This window comes from Rhyacophila brunnea, unplaced genomic scaffold, assembly GCF_057557595.1.
Source record: "Rhyacophila brunnea isolate RB1 unplaced genomic scaffold, BYU_Rbru_1.0 scaffold_13, whole genome shotgun sequence".
NCBI lineage: Eukaryota > Metazoa > Arthropoda > Insecta > Trichoptera > Rhyacophilidae > Rhyacophila > Rhyacophila brunnea.
In genome coordinates this window covers 6,879,234-6,896,616 of record NW_028232785.1, presented here as the reverse complement: position 1 = coordinate 6,896,616, position 17,383 = coordinate 6,879,234, and the positions used below count along the sequence as shown (strand labels likewise).

Here is a 17,383-nt window from a genome sequence, read left to right as displayed (position 1 = left end):
GGGCTTGCATTTTTCATGATTTAGGCATAATTTTGCCCATTTCATGTAATATTCAATTTCGCACATTCGGCGTAACAGATATACGGGTTCAAATCCCGTTAGCCGTCGTATTATTTTCAAATGTGATTTTTTTCACAATTTTTTCTCAATATATGGAATGTTACATTCTCAAATCTTGCGAATTATTCATTGCATAACATAAATGGTTGATTGAAAGTAGTAAAATCTTAAATATCAAATAATTTGAATGAAATCTTGAAACAAATACAATGCCAAACAAAAATTAAATTTGTATTAGTAGGATACCGGCCAATGAGCATAATTAATTTAGCCACCTGCAATCTATCAAATTACGATGAATTTCAATAACTAATAGAATTCTCTGAAAAAATCTAGTTATAACACGCTATTAATTACCTACCCACTAATTATTGAATAAAGTTTTTCTATATTCAACGAATAAATCACAAGATTTCTCAATTAATATTCTGAAAATCACCATGGCTGATACTAAAAGGATCATATTATTATGGAAAATCACGGGGTTAAGGTTGTACTAAAAGATGTTTGTTTTTATGAGAAATCAATGTTAGCTACTTGACCAACCCTACCAGGCCCATATTCATACGCATTTTGTGGTTCGACCAATGCCGCGTCAATCACCGTAATTTATAAACTCATTACCCACCCATCCGTCACAAGTACAGTGTAACCGTGAGAGTGGTCGTACTAGTTGTATGAGTGCTTGAATACAGAAGCAACTCAGCTGCCCCGCCACCTCAGCATCAAAGGTTAGTGCCTAAATTAAACCATGTATAACCCCACCACATTTGAATAATTCTCTTCATACAGTCCACTAAAACGTGCTGCCTATAATTAATTTTAGTTTATTTCATTTAATAATAAATGGCTATTTATTCAATATGGCGAAGAGCGCATGTTACTTGATTACCAAAAACGGGTCATCATCAATGCTTCATGTTAATTTAGTGCTCAGTGTTGACAATTAAATAATTCATGTGGAATTATTATTTTAAAAATACAGAAATCATTAAAAATAAGCGGACTTACATTTGGAGAACGAGGTTTTATTGTATTTTCAAAACATGATCTTGGACATTCCTTAAACGTTGTAGATAATCTATTTATATAATTTTGAAGCCTTACTATCTTTTATATTTATTTTATACATTTGATGACTGCATAAAGTATTTTTATTACATAAAATAGTACTCTTTTAAACCTCTCGCTCTCATGTTTTAGAATATACTTAGTCATATTTCAGTCCATGGATGTGCAGTGGTGTTAAGATTTTTTACATTTATTAATTTTTTAACGCATTTATAAAACCATTGGGATAATTTATGTCGACATTATTATAGTGAAATATTTACGATAAAATATTATATTGATAATCTCTGTGATCCCAAATTTGACAAGAATTAGGCATTTTATTATTCAAAAAATGGGCAAGATTAACACATTTGAAGATAAGATATAATTCTCCTTGACCATTCAAGTGTGATAAACATCCAACTAATAAAGATTGCTTTATAATAATTATTGACCTAAGAATAAGGTAGTGTTTTTTTGAAATACGCACATTTCTTTTGGCATTCCGCAGTGATTAAGCTACAACATACGGACGAAGCCATAAATTGACAAGCAAAAACTGAAGTAGGGAGTAAGATCATGTTAACGCGCGTGTTTGAACATGTACCTTACCGAATTTTTTTTAACGGTACATTAATAAATGTAGAAAATCTTAACAACACTGCACATGCATGTAGTGAAATATGACTAAATTCTAAAACATTAGAGCGAGACGTTTAAAAGAATACTATTTTATGTAATAAAAATACTTTATGCAGTCATCAAATGTTTAAAATAAATAAAATGGATAATAAGGCTTCAAAATTATATAAATAGATAATCCACAACGTTTAAGGAATGTCCAGGATCATCCTTTGACAATGCAATAAAAGCTCTATTTTGACCAACGCTGAGCATGTCTCCCCTTAAGCGTTGGTTTATTACGCCGTGGGTCCCACGTTTGAATCCTGGGTCTGGCAAGTACACATATTGTTTTTCAATTTGTGTATGAGTCAGGGTATGGACCTAATAGGTTGATCAAGTGGGTGACTTCCATTTATCGTAAAAACAAAATCTGTCAATAAAAACCTCCACTCCGTGGAGGTCCATATGATCCTATTAGGATCGGACATGATCGGGGATTATATGGTACGATTATATGTTTAGTTTGTTTTGCTTTTGGTAAGGTGGAAGGAGTCGAATGAAAACTATATTGTGTCACAAAAAACTACATTTATTTACCATGATTCAAAATCATTACCCAGCATTGCAAATGTACGCGTAGTAAAAATGCAATATTTATTATCTTGATTTTTCGACAAACAAAATACAATATAAATCTTGTGGTATTTTATTACCACTTTAGAACCAGGATAAATAGTATAAGTACATTGAATTGATTTATTTCAAGTGCAAGAGTAAAGGACTCTCCGACGAGCGAAAATGAGTGACGTGGAATTAATGTCATGCCACTTACTGAGGTATCGCATGATTGATGAATTTGATATATGATTGGACATTATGTATATTATATTGATTCACAGAGTAATGATTCATATGAAAATTGTCTCGTCGTCGGCAAAAGGTACTTTTATCTGTCGAGTTTTAAATATTACAACAATAGTATTTAAAAAATCGCGTAACAGTGTGAACAAATAACAGTGTGGACAACTCCTCGCTTCACAACGTTTGGCTCACTAATTGCTCCCGTGCAACTATAATTTAAAAAAATAAATCTTTATTATTCACTCTTGCTCACTGTTAATATTAATAATATATTAATTTCTGCAGTATGTATGCACTAAATAAAATATACACTGTAAATCCCGGCTGTCTGTTTTCACCTAATAATCTTTCTTTCAGACTTCACTTATTTATATTAAATTCTGGTAACAACAATTTTACTTTCTATTCGACACGAGCGTTCTACTCAAATGCTCAAGTGCAACTGATTACGCGATTTTAAAGTCCGCGTGAAAGGCAAAAATATTAAAATGGATAACACTACTGTGGACGTGAATGAAACCAAAAATACGAAGAAGAAAAGAAACGATGATAAAGAGGAAGTGATTGGAGAAAAAGAAGAAGAATTGCAGACTGTGACCTCTGGAAAAAAACCCAGAAGAGACTCAGGGGTCGCTTCAAAGAGAAATGAAAACATCGTCATGATAGCGACGGGAAATAAAATACCATTAAAGTTGAAAATAGCGCAGATGCTCCATAAGGCAGGAGTTTTAACAAAAATTTTAAGACGTACATCCAAGTAAAAGACGAAAAAGAAGCAGATAAAGTGAAACAAGCTGGAGAACTCAAAGATCTCGGTTATGTGATTAAAGAGAATGACTCATGCTCTTATGGAGTAATAAGAAAAGTCGACATTGCTATGGACCTCCAAGAACTGAAAATGGAAATCAAAAGTGATGCAAAAGTGACCAACCTTAAGAGGTTGACAAGAAAGGGTGACACAGGAGAGCTTACGAAGACCTCGTCAGTCAGTATTAAATTTGGGGAGAAAATATTGCCGAGTACAATTCACATATATGGCGTCTCGTTTGCTGTAGAACCGTACGTATTCAGGGTAATGCAATGCTACAAATGCTGGCGATATGGGCACATCGCGAACAATTGCGGCAGTAAAGTAGAAACGTGCCCCAAGTGCGGTGAAAACCACAAAACTTGCGAAAAAATGAGGAAATTACGTACATCAATTGCAGAGGTAACCACGCGGCAAACAGCCAAAAATGCCCAAAGTGGCAAGAAGAAAAGAATTGCAAAGAAGCAATGATAAAAATGAACATATCTTTCAAGGAAGCAAAAAAAAATATGTTAAGTAACAGCTATGCAGACATATTAAAACAAAAAAAAAATCGTGGGAAGAGATGAAAGTGAAATAATTCAAAAAATAAAGGAAAACAAAAAGAAAGAAGAAGTGGTTGTAGAAGCTTCATGCTCAACAATAACAGCAACAGGTAGTAGCGTAAAGCCTACAAAATAAGAAAAACTCAAAGGGGAAAACAGAGGTTAATGCGATGGGAGAAATTATGAAACTCTAAATGAAAGGGGGAGACTGGCAGCAGATCATTAAACAACTAATAATTAAAGCAGTGCACTGGGTATGCAAAAACTTCAAAGAAGGAAATTTAGAAGAAATTCTAGGGGAGGTTCTGCAACAAAATGTATAGTTAAAAACACAATAGGATTCTACAATGGAATACCAGAAGTATGAAGCAAAAAAAGAATGATATAGAACTTTACTCAATATGACAAAAAATAACAATAGCATTAATCTCAGAGACTTGGCTGAGGTCTGAATTAGACTATCTGAAATTCAATGATTACACGATGTATCGAAAATACAGAGAGGATGGATACGGAGAGCGATTCTGGTGCATAAAATACTGGCGTCTAAAGAAGAAAGAAAGAAAGACTGAAGAGCTAGGCAAAATAATTATAAAGCTATTTAACAGAATAGGAGTGAGGACCTGATCGACGGATCCCCTTCTAGAAGAGAAGAGGCGATATGACAGCGAGTCGCAGTCATAGCCTCGGTAAAATCATAAATAAAAAAGTATTAAAAAAAACCGAAGAATTGCTACTTTTATTTCTTCAACATTTCGAAACAGTGTTTTTGTATTGGGTTATAAAAGATCATCTGAAAATTAGATAAATCCGCACACATGTTTGTTTAAGTCAGTGTCTAGAAAATATACAATTTTATATTTCACTTGTGTACCGTGTTAATAAGAAGTAATGTTATCACTAAATCTAGCAACTATCCTTATTATTTTTCTACGGAATGATTCTTTTTGTGTAATTTCATTCTACCAGGACGTATACACGAATAATCGCATTTATCACATTTTAATGGCTTTTCACCGGAATGAGTTATTTTGTGTGAATTCATGTTACTAGAGGTTATACATGAATAATCACATGTATCACATTTAAATGGTTTTTCATCAGAATGAGTCATTTTATGTGTTTTAATACCGGCAGCTCGGGTACATGAAAAATCACATTGATCACATTTAAATGGCTTTTCACCGGAATGAGTCATTTTGTGTGATTTCATGTTATTAGCTTGTACACAAGAGAACAAACATTCATTACAATTAAATGGTTTTGCACTAAAATGAGTCATTTTGTGTCTTTTCATGTTACCAGATTTAAAACAAGTATAACTACATTCTTCACACTTCAATAGGTTTTCACCAGAATGATTCATTTTATGTATTTTTAGATCAGCAGATCGTATACATGAGAAATCACACTGATCACATTTAAATGGCTTTTCACCAGTATGGGTCATTTTGTGAAATTTTAAAACACTGGACCGAATACAAGAGAAATTACATTCATCACATTTAAATGGTTTTTCACCAGTATGCGTCATTTTATGCAGTTTTAACGAACCTGTATGATTACAGACATAATTACATTCCTCGCATTTGAATCGTTTTTCAGCAGAATGAATCATTTTGTGTAATTTAAAATAACCAGATGTTCTACATGAGTACTCACATTTGTCACATTTAAATGGCTTTTCACCAGTATGGGTTAATTTATGTCTTTTCAACTGAAAAGAATGTAAAGATGAAAAATTACACTCATCACATTTAAAGGGTTTTTCCCCAGAATGATTCAGTTTGTGGAGTTGTAAAGCTCTGTCATAATAGGATGTGTAATTACATTCTCCACATTTAAATGGCTTTTCGTTAGAATGGATCATTTTATGTCTCTTTAAGTCATTGGATTTTAAAGATGAAAAATTACATTGTGCACATTTAAATTTATTTTTATCAGTAAGAGTCTTTTTCGCGATTGCTTTTTTATGAGACGCTTTGTGAAGCTTGAGTAAGTCTGATGATGCAAAAAAATCAAAACAAATACAGCACACAAAATTTTTTATATGAAAAATATTTTTTTTAATCTTTAAAACAGCTACGGGCGTTGTGACACTAGATTGCATTCTATTTGTTTTACCAGTGTGACAAAAGTCGACCGTGTGCGTTGCACAGACATTAAGTTCCCCAGTTTCAGTTTTAATGTCCTCCTTGTCTATCTTCATGCCACCATAAGGCATTTGTACATCTGACACCCTCCAAAACGATGTGACATTCGCCTCATTCGCCGTGCCCGCAGGGATCAACTACACAAAACAAACATGAACAATTAAATTAGATGTCTGAGACTCAAAATACTATATATTTAATAAATATCTCCAGTTTATCAAAAAAAAACATTGGTTGGGCCAATTATGATCGCTTTTATCGCTCCTACTATAAATCTATAGTTATTGTCGCGACCAGCAATTACGGGTCATCAACCGTGATTGAATGACACTTAGTTGCCTAAAGTTACTCAAAACAGGGGGCGAGTTCTAGACTTGTTACAGCTAGCAGTGGCGAAGGGTGACGTTTGGAAAGAGGTAAGCTGTGGAGATCAGAGAAAAAGATCACACTTTTCAGGTAGCTTACGGGAAATTAGAAGACAATGCTTACGATATTACTACTGATGATGATGATATGATGATGATGATGATACACACTAATGACAACGACACACTGGTCATAGGCTTCACCGCTGAATTTGTCAAATTATTTTAATCACTTATGGCAGTTGAATTCCACGCAGACTTTTCTTTAGCAAACAATACGCATGGCCAACAAAAAAGTTTGTTTAATGTATTACTGCCAGTTAAAAACAAATATTTATCATATAAATTGTTGTGAAAATGTCTAATATAAGTTTTTTTGCTGTATTCAAATCTAAATGAACCATTGGAAGGTCAAGCTTTGATAATTTTCAATTTTTGAAGAAACGTCAAACTCGGAAATGATTTTTTTTAAATGCAATCGTTCGCACATCTTCGATCGGGACACTAGACAATTTAATAAATACTTATATATTTAAAGCACTGACGAATGATCTCGGTCCACATTCAAAACACAGTAATACACTGAATTTTGTATTATAAAATAAAACTTTATCACCGTCTTTGAAATGTCAATATGACATGAACTGTTAATAGCATGTTATGTTTGTCTATGACTGAAGTAACCTAAATAATAATCGCGAAATACAATATTTATTTTTAATAACAATTTATAAATTATATGTGATCGAACACAATAGATATATTTTTTTTAATCATCCTTATTATTTATTATTTGCTTTAAAAGATAGACATCGACAATAAACAAATCAACATAGAGCGTAAGCTTGTCCTATAACGCTTACAAGTCTGGAACAAATAGCAGACATGTATGAAGTTGGCAACGGAATTGCGGTAGAAAATTCGGCTTCGATTATGTTCAACATAATTCTAAAAATAGCACTCACGCGTTGACGTTCCGTTATTTATTTTTGATTCGAAACTTGACTAAATTAAACGCTCTACTTCTAAATACCGACGATAGATGACAATCAATATTTTTATTATATTACCTAGTCCTAGACAATATAAATATTTATTTATGTAAATTAAATACTTGAAAATATAAGATAAGCTTTAAATAATCGCTTAGTATGGAGCCTTCGCCACTGACAGCTAGACCTAGATGTAATCACAAGTGCATCCGGGCTGATTCAAAAATCATTAGTACATCACGACCGGGTCAACTCGATATAGTATAACCGTCGTTGAAATGATAATTCGCGATAATTCTGAACACCTGGTAAGCCGTGACACCGGGTTTTGTGATTCATCAACCTCATTTATCAAATCATTCATCGAAAGTGTACCGTGAGTAACCTAACAAACAAATACCGCGCGAGTAATTGTGCAACTAGACCATGGAGCCAGCCTCAACAGCAATAGGTTCAGTACCTGGCATCCAAACATGACCGACCCCCCAGCATCCACATCAACAATTCACAGTCATTCTAATCAATTACAGTCCATTATAAAAAGCGCAACCAGACATAAATAAAGAAAGAGTTTTCAACTGATTTAAAATGGGTTGAATAATAATGTCCCGTATTGCTACTACTCCAGCAATAGCTATAAATTTGAATACTTGTTAAGAATTGGAATTTCTTATGTTGTACATTTTGGTTGTAATAGTAAAAATAAACATGGTCAAAATTAAAATAATGCTTGAAAGGTACCTGATTTTTTGGCAACGATTCTGAATATGAGCAGCCAGGTTTAGCATCGTCATAATTAAATGGGAGTGTACTTTCTTCCTCAAACTCGGTCTTGAAGCCAACTCGTTCAGAATCAATCTCAGAAGTTATATTGACTAGGTCTGTTACAGGGTTCTGAAAAAAACAATCGAGTGGTGAAGAATGATACAACGATTTCTCGGTCCTGCTGTGGACTGGTCCTACGTCACTCGATCAAGCGCTCATTATAGTCAAATGTTGCCATATAATTATTGGCATTTAAAATCGGACAAGATTTTATTGGTACATGCCTAAACTAACATGTACCCATTGAGAGTTACTAAACGTAGTTTTATGTCAAAAGCTCGTTCCTGCTTAATATTGACCAAATGGTGAGTCAACCATTCAGAAATAAATTCTATAAAATGTAACAAACATTTAACAAGAGCTGCGTCAATTTTAGAAGGTTGGGAATTACTGCTCTAAATGGACACACAATATTAACTTAATAATTTAAATAATTAAAACACCTACGTATGTTATTTTGTACAAAAACCTCAGATATAACCTTACTAGCTAAAACGGGACATGAACCTGTAACCACTGAATTCACGCTAAGGTATTTTACCAATCAAGCTACGAGCATCCCATCAAACTACGATTAAATTAACAAGTAGTTTTTACAAGAAATGTTTATCAAATTGGGTTATTTTTGTATTTTAAATCAAGGAATCAAATAAGTGGCACAGGTATTATAAAGAGGCACCATGGGCGATTCGCAGGTGTATAGGATTTGTTTTCTGCAATTCCTGTTTTTATACTAGTAAACAATACAATAATGGAAGCCTCTTTTGGTGTTCAATTTTTTTTTAATTGTATGTTAATACTTGACAATTCCATAATTCAAGATGTATTAAATTCAGAAACAAACTAAACATCAGTAGCCTGATGATGAGTACCTCCGCTACACGGAAGTACATTGGAACATTTACAAGGCTGAGAGCGATTGAAGATACATATTTACATTCCAATGTACTTCCATGTAGCGGAGGTACTCGGCATTTACCCACTAACCAAATATTGTTTTCAAAATTGATTTTTTCACCCAGTCCCTCAAAAGGTTACCGACCATTGATATAGATAGTGTTTGTTACTTTTTAAAATTAAATTAAACCCTAAATCCAAGTCATATTAGATAATAGCCAATAAACATAAGTTTATTTATTAAATATCTAAAATTATGCCATTAAGCCGTACACAATTTTAGATATTATATAAATAGAAGAATATTTTTTATCGTCAATTTGTTTGGTCTAGTATTCACTTATTAACGTATAATTGTCTTACTAAGGTAAAAAATAGACATACATATAAGTAATAAAATAAAATATAAAAATATTTGTCGGAAGTTGGTTTCGAACCCACGCCAACAGAACTTCAATTCAATTATTATACAATTACTTTAGCCTTAGACCGCTCGGCCACCGTGCTCGTCGCGATATTGTGAAGAATTATAATAAAATGAGTATCACGGTAACATTTTGCGTTACACTTGAGTTTGGTGCACAGAATTGTATTTTAATGTCACGGCGAGCGGTAAAACATATACATACATGTTTAAAAAATCGGCGTCTTATTGCGGACATGAAGATCTCTTCACATAGTTTTGTTAGTCCGCATTGTTTTAGCTTTGTTTTTTGCACTAAATATTTTTTAATTGAATCCTTTGTTTTTAATAGTTCACTGTGCTCCTCTCTGCCATGGGCACTTTTATAAAAGTAAGTAGGTATATATGAACTCAGTCAAAGCACACTTAAGCTGGTAGCGAGTAGCGACTGTTGTCTTGGGTTTCTTCTCCTGGACATTCCCAGGTGTAAAAAACTGCCAAACCTAGGGCGTCGTAATGTGCACGATTAAGACCGAGTGTAGTGCGGGGCTTAAGCCCCATTAAAATCTTTTGTCGCATCGATTGCATCTTATGCGTCAAAAAATATCGCTTCTGTATGCGCAACTATACCTAATGTGACCATCAATGGAATTTGTAAGAATTTGCTCCAAATCTAGTCTCTGAGTCGTAATATTATCGTAATTTATTATACATCATGAGATACGTCTAAATGAGTAGACAAATCTAATCGTTTAAGCTATAAATAAACCGAAATTCACTATAAGGCCCTCCTCCCACGGCGCAACTGAAATATGACGGAACTGGTCAATGATGGAACACATAAACTGACCAATGTGATGCTTCGCACACGGCGCTACTGAAACCCACTTGAAATAATAATCACATAACCTCAAACTGTCAAACTGGACCATCAGCTGTTTTGTGCAAAAACTGACAACACGCACGCTGCTGCGTTTACTCGAATACAATTAGGTTATTTCAATTTTGCTTATCTTGTACTTTTGACGTCTTGGGTTGTTATGGTTTTTATAGCATGACGCTTGTTACGCAGTATTACCAATGTTGGTAAGAAAATATGATTTTTTCACCGAATCTACTAATATTGGTACTACTGTTTTACGGTGACTGAAAACTTGAGAGACCGCGCGACTAGCATGTCGCGTCTCTTCGCGACCGTTTTGAAACCGAGAGATTCCAGTCTCGCCGTCAGAGAGCCGCCATTGAAATACATTAGCTAGATACTGGTTGGAGTTTTAGTTTCAGTTCCGTTGGATTTCAGGTGCTCCGTGGGCGGAGGGCCCAAGTAAAGATATATTGAAAACTAACCTCAAAAGTGCTATAATCATCTTCAAATATCTCTTTTTTTATAGAAGGGCTGGTGTTCAAGCTGATTGGATGCAATAGTGGTACATCAAACCAGTGCTGTTCTTCTTCGGCAGATATGCACTCATCCGGATCGCGTTTTAAGTCCATTTTACGAATTTAAAACAAAAATATGTCACGTCAGATCGACACGTCAATATGGAATGACAGTCGTAACCATAGACTAATATAATACTGTCGTAACAAAAGAAGCCATAGAGCAATCGATTGAATTGAACTTGAGATTTTATGTTATTTATGCTATTCGCTGAATACCTACCTAGTTATTTATTATTAGATAAGTACCTACTTATATAATATTATGTTGCCGAGCCTACGACGAACGAAAAGTAGGTATGGAACGCAGTATGCTAAATATCAACAAAAGACAAAAAATAAGACAAAAATAATAAATATTTCAAAAGCCACAGACGCTCTAATCCATGCTCAAAGACTTAAATGGAAATGTGCGGGTCATGTAGCGCGACTACAAGATGAGAGATGGACAAAAATATTAAATTACTTCACGGAACGGCCCAAAAGGGAAACGCTATAGAGGAAGACCCCATGCGAGATGGCAAGACGACAATATCATAAAGACAGCGGGCCCAAATTGGCTACAAATAGTCAAAAACAGAGTCTAGTAAGTGGGACTCTTTGGAGAAGGCCTTCACCCGAAGAGTGGTTCTTACAAACCAAACAAACTAATTACATATTATTATCATTGTTTAATTTATAAACATTATCTCATAGTATTATATACAAAATAAAAAATCTTAATACCTATATATAATATTATGTATTATACAAAAATATAAAAAAAAAAAAAATTAATATTAGGTACTTACCTATATAAACTAGAAAATAAGTAGATAATACAATCATAGATATATATATACATAATAGATGTATTATTAATGATTTGCTCGGCGATGAGGAAAACGATCCTTCAATTAATATGCTTAATATAACAATGTTTGATCAGTTTGATGATACTGCAGTTGCATCTAATTCAGAAATGTTAGAGATTGAAAAAATGGATTGTAGTACAATTTGCTACAAAAAAAAACTGTGAAACATTTTGTCGGAGTTATAATAAAACTTGAGCAAGATGACAGAATTCTGACCAAGTTTTCTCGAAAACTTAAGACGATTAAAAAAGAAAACGAAACTATGTTTTCATTTCCAAGAGTAGAAGACATTTACGAAGTGAAAGAAGAGGATGTCATTTGCATATTGCCTCAACCATCAACTGGACGAAGAGGCGAAATAATTTTCAAAACAAAAATCTCTAGTTACAATATTCAGTAAGTACCTAGTCATGCAATTTCAAATATTGCAATTCGAATTAATTAAGTAAGAATAAATAGTTTTGTAAGTAAAGCACTTAACTTGAATTGTAAGTACAGTAAAAACGAAAGAATGATTCGAGAATGAGACCCAAAACGTTACTAGAGATTTAATGTTTTTGTGTATTAATTATTATTTTTTCTTTTATATCTTACTCTCTATTTGTATACCTACACATTTTATTTTTGCTGATTTTTATTTAATTTTATAATAATACGAAAATAATCATGTTAGGTATATTTAATTTCATCAACTGTTTGTTAATGCTTACTGTTTCGAGCTAAAAAAATAATGTTTTACCCTGTTAATTCTTGGTGAAGCTATTATAACATTTCAAATTTAACTCATTCTTTTGTACACTCTTTCTCATGCCGCACACAATCGACAAACCTCTTTATCGTTTTGATTTTACAGTAAGTGCTTACAACTTTGTCATGTAAGTACTGACTATTTTTAGGGTTACTCTGCATTCCTGTATTGTATACATTGTATTTGTGCTCTTTCGAGACGAATAAAATTATAAGTTAATCTTCAAAAGCCGTTGATTGATTTACCTACCACTCCTGTTGCTGAGATAACCACATTAAATAATTAAGTACCTACCTAATAAAAAACGTAATTTTTGTTTCGGGACATCACTAGCTCTACATACATTAGTATGACACACTTACCCCAAAAAAAATGATAGAGATCATTTTGTTGAAAATCTATACAAAAGTTTTAATTTAAGAATCAATATCCATTAAATGATATATTACCTTTCTATGCATGTAATACGTTATGGTTTTGAAGAACTTTTGGAATAATGGTGAATATTGGGGTAAGTGTAACAAACTGACTAGTAATCAAAAAATAATAAAATGTCGTATTATAGTAAGATATACCTACAGTGGGTTCCTTCTGTACATATTAATTGTAATGATAGGTATTGTCGATCATGTGGTAAAGTTTTCAACTGTTTAAAACATACCTATTCATCATGAACCAGGTTGAAATTCATCTCATTAAATTCTATGTCACACTTACTTCGACTCACCTTATAAAACTATTTTTGCTTTCTTTTTTGCCTCCACTTTGTTTTTTCTGATTTTCCGAACTGATTACTTGTAATTTTTATTCTAAATGTCATGTTGTGAACGTCCTGAATTAATAATTTGTTATGTACTCAACGTGTCTTTTTCAAATAAATAAATAAACTCAAAATCATTGTGGCAAAAAACGTTAATTCACCTTTTTGTAAATAAACTCAAAAACTAATATTATTAATACTATAAAAAAGCCTTGACAATACTCAAATCGAATTCATAAATGATTACCGAATATCATTAAGTAACAAGTTAAGGTAAAACTGTTTAACACTCCCGTTGCCATGAAGAACTCGCACTTTATTTAGGCCCTTAAATCATGGATACCCCATTTATTATTATATACAAAAAAATCTACTTTTAGCTATTTGTAGATAAAATGCTTATGCGTAAAAATAAAAATGCACAAGTAGTTTAATTGAATGTTTTCTATATAAAATTAATCATTTTCCAAAGTCTGATCGATATTTTGATAAGACAGTGATAGGGCTATGTAAAAAGATATACGTTAGAGAAACCCACATAATAATTTTGTAAAGTGAGACACTATTATAAAATGTTATTTGTTAGAACAGCGAGACCAATTTATGTGTTTGTTCAATTTAATTATATGACTGATGGCTCGTATAAATCCTCCCATAATATAACGAACCTTGAAATTTAAAATGTTCCGTGCATCTGACGATAAATGCCAAACTAACCCTTAATGTAATGTTATTAGTGTTTATTTTATCATGTTAACTTTGCTTCATATGACGTTTATTCCTAAACACTTACCTTAAATTCCCGGTATCTCGGGCATGTCATAAAAACCTTTTTACCCAGATTTAGAAGAATACCAACCCTTATTACAAGGTCTGTAAAGTTTACATCAGTTTGTGGAACATGTGCATTTGAAAATATACCTACCTCGAGTGACCTGCACAAAAACGCACAGCAAGCGGTCGGTTTTCCTTTGTGCATATGAGTACTTGCATATTCTACCTCTATAATAAATTATATTGTAGTTATAAATTACTAATAATAACTTATGCCCGAAAAGAATATTATTTAGTCAGGACATGCATTTCAAATACAACTAGATATTCTTTTGTTTATGAAGTATGTAGGTATACAATAGTCGCAGAAAGTATTTTTAGTATTTTCAATAGTATAGTATACACGACATTCTCGTGGTACGAACCACTATGCTTTCTTTCAGTTGGTTACGTCTAATGAATAAGTGCTTACTGATATTTATTTTTATCTTTTTTATTTAAAAAAAATAATATTAGTGAGTAGGTACATGTCTAAATAATTAATTATATTGAAACTGTTGCATTTACATGTAGTTATTATACTATAACATTAACTCCATGTTATTATGTCCCTGAAATCAGTGAATTTATTTAGGTAGGACTAATACATTTAAGATTACCTACTAATTATTAATTTTGCTTTTAATGTCATAAGTACCAAATAATATTATTTTATTATAAAAATGTTATCATACTCAATCTGATGTAGGTATAAACATAATATAATATTATTTCTCTGCACCCCATGTCTGTAAAATCAATTCATTTTATGTTGGTATACCATTTTGGACATAGTCCGTACATAATGGTATTGACTAAATTTAATGTAAATTGCAAAAAATACCTCTATCACATGTATAAAATGTTTTTATGTATTTTGTATATATTATGTAGGTAATGTTATTCTTAATATTTTGCATTTCAGAAAGTGAGTATTTTTCTTAGAAATATAATAGTAGGTAGTTTTATTATTTCGATTGTTTTATATTATAATATAAAGTTATGAGTCACCATTTAAATTTTAATTAGATAATATTATGTAGATATATTCATTTGTAGTTTGTATAATATGTTATGCTTAGAAAATTAAGTTAAAACGTAGTACAATGAAATAGTCGTAATGGGAAAACCACAGATTTAAAAAAACTCGCAATTTAACTGTACCTCCACGGTGGTGTGGAATTCAGTACAATTTTTGAAGTAAGGGGTCTTTCACACCGTTATCTTCCACCTAAGTAAATCTAATGATTGTTTTATTATATGTAGGTAAGTATAATGTTTAGTATCTACAAAAATACACAAGTATTAAATTACGGTTCCTATCAAATACATCAGTAATTTCCAAACTTAATGTTATTACGCCTCCTTTTTAAAAAAAAATGAAACTTGCCGCCTCCCCCCTTTATTTCATTAAATAATTCAGACACCTTTTTAAATAGTCAAAAATGTAGGCACTAATACAAAAATAAAGAAAACTTAAATATATAAATAATAAACAAGGTTTTACTACTTATATTACTACTTATACTTATTTAAATTTATTTATTTTTCATGCGATGGATGTTTAAAAAAGATTTTGCGAAAAGCGAGCCCCTAGGCCAGGATATTTGTCGGGCCCACCTACCTATCTCTGAGGTTAAGGGCAGTGTGGTACTATAATGTAGTGTTTCCTAAATTATACACATACACGGGAGTTATCATTACATATATCACTCATGATATAGGTATCACATCAAACGTACAACTACCTACATATTTAATATATCATAGTTTTGAAATCAAATGATTTTTTTACTATTAGAGTAAATTTGTGAAATAAATAATGGGGAAAGTGCATTAGCAAACTATCATAACGCTCAGTAAATAGATTTTTGTTTGCTTCAATATATCTGGCGCAAAATCATTTAAAAGTGGAAACATGACGATTTTTTTTTTAAATTTTGATTTCCAAAGCTCCAATTTTTTATGTATGCCTTCACTTTGTCTTTTTAAATCAGTCAATGCATTAGTGGTCCTTGCATTGATTTATTCACTTTTTTTTAATTTTAACTAAATAGACAAATTTAACAACAGTTATCATTCGTTAACAAATTTGCCTCAAATTTCAATATTATGATTTGATCCTTGTATATCATTTTTTCACGAGATAGCCAGCACACTCAACAATAGTATAGAAGTGAGGTATTAAAAAATTAGTCTACATATTATCTTCAGACAGTTTAACAAACAACGTTTTTTAGGACTGTTTTTATGTAGTTTATAACTAGCGGCTGTTTTATAAACTTTATTTGCAAACTGCAATCATGACGTGGCTTTATTTGTGTAAAACTTTTCGTGCCTACCTTCGCAACACTGCGCACCTACCAGTTTGGCAATATATAATATGTATGAAAGTACATTTTTATGGAGATACAATATATTTATTTTAACATAGACTAGAAAACCTCTTGTTATGAAATTCTCGAAAGGTGGGTATATTATAGACTTACTAGGTACATGCGTATAGGTACACATAGCATAGTGATTTAATTTTTATTATGTGTAATTATTTCAGCATAATAAACATAACATTAAATAATTTTAGTGGAAACTATAAGATTGAATTATTTTTGTTTTTAATTATTCTTATATAAATATTTAACGTGTTTTGAAATCCGATTTTTAGGAATACTTAATTACATGATACAATAAGATCAGTGTTTTCAAATTATATTATAGGTGAGATACCCGGCTTCGCACAGGGTCGCTTAGTGGATACATTTACCTTAGATATTTAAAAAATAATAATGAAATTATCTTTTTAATATTAAAATATCTGTGTAATACAATATGAAAGTAATTCTAATAGGAGTAAAGGTCAAACAAAAGAACAGTAAATTAAAATCGAATCCAAAATATGCAAACGTTATTAATAGTATTAATATGTAGTAAAAAATTCAAAATTGGATGGAACAAACAAACAACAAACTTTGTATTTTATATAATACTAACCATCCCAGGTGTGCGAACAACAACTGAGAAAAATTTCATCGCAATCTGATGAATGTTATAAGAACGCATACGAATAGAAGAAGAAGAAGAAGAAGATAATTGTACTAATTTAGAAACCTTCGCGGGTGTTGGCACAATTACTGACGAAAGTTTTATTAAAATCGGATGAATGGAATAGGTACGCATACGAA

At 32.0% G+C, this 17,383-nt stretch overlaps 1 long non-coding RNA gene across 1 annotated transcript; it reads right to left on the bottom strand.

Annotated features, from left to right (window-relative positions):
- Nucleotides 1–2,309: 2,309 nt before the first annotated feature.
- On the bottom strand, nucleotides 2,310–11,148 carry LOC147076306 (uncharacterized). Its single transcript, XR_015069589.1, has 3 exons — nucleotides 10,934–11,148; nucleotides 8,203–8,355; nucleotides 2,310–6,241 (listed from the first exon to the last, which is right to left on the bottom strand). It is a non-coding gene; the product is annotated as an uncharacterized LOC147076306 (long non-coding RNA).
- Between the last annotated feature and the right edge of the window lie 6,235 nt (nucleotides 11,149–17,383).